This window comes from Esox lucius, chromosome 11, assembly GCF_011004845.1.
Source record: "Esox lucius isolate fEsoLuc1 chromosome 11, fEsoLuc1.pri, whole genome shotgun sequence".
In the NCBI taxonomy this organism is placed as follows: Eukaryota; Metazoa; Chordata; class Actinopteri; order Esociformes; family Esocidae; genus Esox; species Esox lucius.
The window spans coordinates 30,541,719-30,547,718 of NC_047579.1; positions in this window are offsets into that span (position 1 = coordinate 30,541,719).

Genomic DNA, 6,000 nt, shown 5'->3' on the forward strand with positions numbered 1-6,000 from the left:
ATCAGGCCACCTTCTTCCATTGCCTCGTGGTCCAACTTTGATGTTCATGCACCCATTGTAGGTGCTTTTGTCAGTGGACAGGGGTCAGCATGGGCACCATGACTGGTCTGCAGCTACACAGCCCCATACTCAGCAAACTGCAAGAACATTGTGTGTTCTGACACCTTTATATCAGTCCCAGCATGAACTTTTTCAGCAATTTGAGCTACAGTAGCTCATTTGTTGAATCAGACCACACAGGCAAGCCTTTGCTCCCCATGTGCATCAGTGAGTCTTGGCTACCCACGACCCTGTCGCCGGTTCACCGCTTTTCCCTGCTTGGACCACTTTTGATAGGTACTGACCACTGCATACCGGGAACACCCCACAAGGGCTGCAGTTTTGGAAATCCTCTGACCCAGTTGTGTAGCCATCACAATTTGGCCCTAGTCAAAGTCTCTCAGATTCTTACCCTTTGCCCATATTTCCTGCTTCTAACACATCAACTTTGAGGACAGAATGTTCACTTGCTGCCTAATATATCCCACCCACGACAGGTGCCATGATAATGAGATTATCAGTGTTATTCACTTCACCTGTCAGTGGTCATAATGTTATGGCTGATTGGTGTGTAAGGATTCACTAAAAAACAAGTTCAGCATCACTAGAGACACTTCAAGCAACACTTTTTCCATGTGAATGGGCAACTAAAACGGCACATCGTTCAGCATCTCTCCTGGGGGTTCTAGTGGGGCTAACGAGTTGATTTCAACACCAGTCCATACGTCCAGTATTCTTAAGCACATGCATCGTTTGTCTTTAAGTGACATGATTAAGGCATTGAAAAACCTAGAGTGTTTTTTGGAAAAATTTCAGTTTCGCCTGTTGAATACGATATTATCGTATGTATATTATTAACATGATATAAATATTTAATTTATTAATTATCAATACCGGTATATCGCGACACCCCTAGTTCGCAGACAAAGGTTTTGGAAGTGATCCTGAGCCTATGCAGTGATGTTCACTACAGAATCGTGTCTGTTTTTAATTCAGTGCCGTCTGAGGGCCCGAAGATCATGGCCCTCCAATACACTTCCAATATTTGGACACTGAAACAAGTTTTGTTATTTTTTCTGTTTAACAAAATACTTTCAAGTTACAGTTAAATAATTAAAATGCTTAAAGTCACTTAAAGTGCTGTCTCTCAGCTTTAATTTGAGGGTATTCACATCCAATTTGGAGAAAGGGTTTAGAAATTACAGATCCTTATGCAGTCCCCTCTATTTCAAGGGATCTAAAGTAATTGGACAATTTACTCAAAAGCCTTTGGACTGGGGTGGGCAATTCCTTCATTATTAATCAATTAAGCAGGTAAAAGGTCTGGAGTTGATACCAGGTGTGGCATTCACATTTGGAAGCTGTTGCTGTGAACCCACAACATGTGGTCAAAGGAGCTCTCCATGCAAGTGAAACAGGCCATCCTTAGGCTGCATTCAGAAAGATAACCTAAAGAGGGATTTCAGATTGCAGCTGTTGTGTCCACTAATAGTGATTATGCTCCTGCAGTACCTCTTATATACACTCTCACATCCAGTCTACGGCAATGCAAATCAACCATCTAGTTCCATCCCTACTTAAACAGTGTTTGTCCATAGAGGTCTTCTGAGTCCTGGAGAGTAGAGAAGAGCAGCTCCCACCAGATCAGATTCAACATAAACCATGTTCTCTGTATTTCTGCTAATGCTGCTGGCAGCTGCCTCTGGTGAGTCTGTGTGGATGGGGGGGAAGGGGTTAACAACATTATTAGTGATATTTCGTTTTATCACAACTTGAATATGCTGTTTGTATTAAGCAACATTATACATGCTTTGTCCACAGGTGTTTACTGTGAAGAACTCACTCAGCCACCCTCTATGACTGTCCAGCCAGGTCAACCACTGACCATTTCCTGTAAGGTCTCATACTCTGTATCTAGCTATGGAACAGGTTGGATTCGACAACCTGCAGGGAAAACACTGGAGTGGATTGGATATATCGGCACTGGTGGAAGCACATATTATAAAGATTCACTGAAAAACAAGTTCAGCATCACAAGAGACACTTCAAGCAACACATTGTTTTTAAAAGGCCAGAATCTGCAGACTGAAGACACAGCTGTATATTATTGTGCCCGAGATTCACAGTGATACAAACCAGCACCACACCATTACAAAAACAGACTTCTCCCTTGTTTAGGTGAATATAAATATATCTACCAGGAGGGGGCAGTCTGAGTCTAATGGTCTCTACAGATCAAACCTGTCTTGATGTAATGGCCTGTGATATTTACTACATTAAGTTTGTTCATGAGATATTACACATTATAACCATGTAATGTAAAACAACAGTCCAAATCCACCACATTATAATCACCTCATAAACTGTTACAGTGGACAGCAGACAACCATTCTAGGTGATTGTCAGTGTGACAGTAAAAACCCCTTTCATCAAAGTATATAAAAACACTGATGACCACATAAAGGGTATTATGGTGATTTGTTCCTAATGTTCATTACTGTTTCAGTATCAGGTTTCCTTATAGACCACACTCAGATATGGATAATTTAAACATGTCAAAAGTCTGTGTTCTTATAAGTAAACTTTCATGGTTGTATATTGAGGGCCAAATATTGAAACCAAGCTCATTAAATATCAGTTGCTTCCCGCAAACACACAAGTTGAAAATCGATTGTTTAACAGCAGTTCTGAAGTTTCAACTGGTTTAACAAAATAAATGTTTTGATTTCCCTTCTTTTATAGGAAAATGGGTTATAAAAATAATCTTTTACAGGCTTAACCCATGAGATGAGCTAGCTTGTGCCGTATCTCAGTCGGAATATGTCTTAAATCAAGTCTTAGGGTCAGGTATTAGGGCTAGGTTATGTTCATGTCTAAATGTTTGTCATTTGACGTTAAGTTATTTACATCATTATACATAAAGACTAACAGGGAGAGATACAGGTCCCCAGGGGAAGCAGGTGTGTAGGGGCAGTCCTAGCCCAGCTGGTAGCTTCTGGAATCTTCTGTCATTGACTGTCCTGAGTGTGCTGGGAGAATGTGATGATACAAATCCTTAAAGGATAAGTTTGCTATTTTTGTACCTGGGGCCTATTTACACATTATCTAGCATGATACAAGTATGTAGGGACATAATTTTTTGTAGACTCTCTTCTGGCTACAATGGAAGTGAAAGGGGCAACCGATACAGCGTTCGAAAGTATATGACCTCTCATTAATTGGTCACTAACTGAAAGGTAAAACAAAAACCAACTGTTAGGTCCTCGCCCTATCTCCACCCTCTCACGCCCTCTACCTGTTACCGACACGCATTCAATAAGTCTCGCACCTGAACGCAGCTCTCACTCCACATTGCAAACACCGGAATACGAGACACCTGTGCCTCATCTTCTCTCCCCATATAAGACAGACCTCCGTCGCCTCTTGGTTGTGAGGTGTTGTTTTGTAGTGAACCTGCCAAGCCGGTGCAGGGCGAATAACTGTTATTTCCCTGCCTGTTGTGGTTTTTCTCCCCTTGCCCTGTTCCCGTCTGTCTCCGTGTATAGAAGCCTGCCTTTTGACCTGCCTGTCCTTCTGTGCCGATTAACTGTACCGTCGCCTTTTCGTCCTGACTACCTGTTACCGAACCTCCCCTGCTTGCCTCTTTTGTGTTTGAGTTCTGCCCAAATTTGTGCTTTTGACAATAATCAGACAGTTGCGTTCAACAATTGGAGCCTCCACCTCCTGGTCTGGGTGTTCATTACACCAACAGACTGTATGAAAGAATTTGACACCCCTGCCCTAGACTGTGGGGATCATTATATTCCAACATCACATCATTGGAATGCGCAATCTAATCATGCACTCTAATGCCAACCGAAACTGAATGATTTTGTTGCAATGAGAGGTAACTGTTGATTCCTGTGTCGGAGAACATGAATAACTGCTGAAGCTGAACTCGTTCCAAGATGTATTTTTTATTTTTTATATATATTGTTGAGTCCATACCCAAGGTCTTTTGATCAGACTATTTTTTATCAAATGTGTTATCTTTGTTTTGATTCAAGCAGTAATATAGGTTGGACATCTGATGAATGTATTTTGGCCAACTGTTTTTAATTCATAATGTGAGTGATCCACAATGCACTGTTTAGGCCTGTTATACAGTACATCAGACAATATTTGATGCTTTTGCATCATCTATAGTATGATGAGCAACACAGAAACATTTTCTAATTTCTATTCATTCAGTCATGAGTATCTGAACTGAGCTAATCTGCTAAACCCCTTGAATGTAAACCTACTATCTGGTCCATTGTTTTCTGTAAAAAGTTTGTTCTACCAACAGCCAATCAACGATACCCTAACACTGTTTAACACAACCGTGTTAAAGCTGCACTATGTAGGATTTCTTCGGTAAAAAAAACAAATGTTCACTGCCAGTGGAATGTCAATTAATAATTTTTGGAGCATGCTACATACTTCCCAGCCAATTCTGTTCCAGGAATCCCGTTCCAGCCAATTGCCTTCTGCAAGGCTAGCTTTCTTCCTTGGCCTTTTTTGTGAACGCACATTTCACCTGGATGACTCTATCCATCCATCCTTCAAAGTATGCCATAGGGAGCGATGTCCGCTTACTGTAAAAAACTATAATGGCAGAGACCAGGACGACTATCAATGCCTCTCTTATCTAATACAGCATGCACAATGAAAACAACAAAGAAGCGAAAGAAGACTAGACCAACGCTATAACAATCTACCAGGAACCCTAGAAGCTAACGTTAGCAAGGGTAAGAACAATGTCAAACTCTGAGTTAACGCTTTTTTGGAAGAGGTAATTCAATTTTTCATAATTTTATTCGGAACGTCGTTCTCTATCGGGCATTTGGTGCGGAACAGCTTTCTGACCGGTTAGTAATTGCTAAATGCTGTAATATATATCTTTTTTTACTGAAGAAATCTTACCTAGTGCAGCTTATATTTTACCAACATAAATGTGTTACTGTAGTGTACTGTTATATTTAACTCACTGTTCTCTAACTAAAACATTGTTGTAAGGTGTTCTCCCTATGTGTTGCTGTTCAGTTCCTTGTTTTACAATGTTTCTTTCTCTTCCTAGTGTTGTTCCTGAACACAGCTCACCTCCTGTGTCCCGTTATGTTCAGTGGTTGCACGTGTTTTTTCCTTACCTGCCCTCATTAGCACAGTATTTAGTTCTGACCATTTGTGTTAGTTCTTTGTGAGGTATTGTTTCGTTGTATCAATTCTACTGAGCTTGTTTTTTTGGATTTCATGTTAGTATTGTAGCGACCTTGGTAAGGCCGCTACTTGCCCCTTCAAAAGAGATCCTTATTTGGAGCAGTGGGTAGTGTGCCCCCAACCCTTCTTGCCATGTTTTCTCACCATCGATTAACCAATCCCTTACCGTCGCCAGTAATCTTACCTTCTGCCTGTTTTGGAATACCCCTTTTGCCCTACCCCTTTGGAATTTCTGCCAACTCTGACTCCCCGTGTACCGACCATTTGCCTGTACCTGGAACACGAGAACTCCTTTTCCTACAGTGTAAATTTTTTAAAATCAAAATAAACATTGACAGAGCCTACTAATGCTGGAGCTGTTGTCCCCGCAACCCGATACCGGATAAGCGGATGAAGATGAGAGAGATGAGAGACATTGACAGTGCTCTGCGATTGAAACCCACACTCTGCCTTCCCTGTGTCGTATTCCATACAATGGCAACCAAAACTAGGAGCACATAAATGGAAGGGCAAAACTAAAAGAGAACGTCAGTGTGTAGCAGTTGTATAGTAATGGCTGATTGCAACTGAGTAGGTTATGAATTGAAAAGATATGACATAAATAATTACCTGGGTTGAAAAGAAAGGGATTTGAATGTGGCCTACTAATGAATTAAAACATTAGAGAAATATAATTACTATTAATTTATTTTTGGCCCGTGGTTTGGGTCCCGGGCCCTTGGA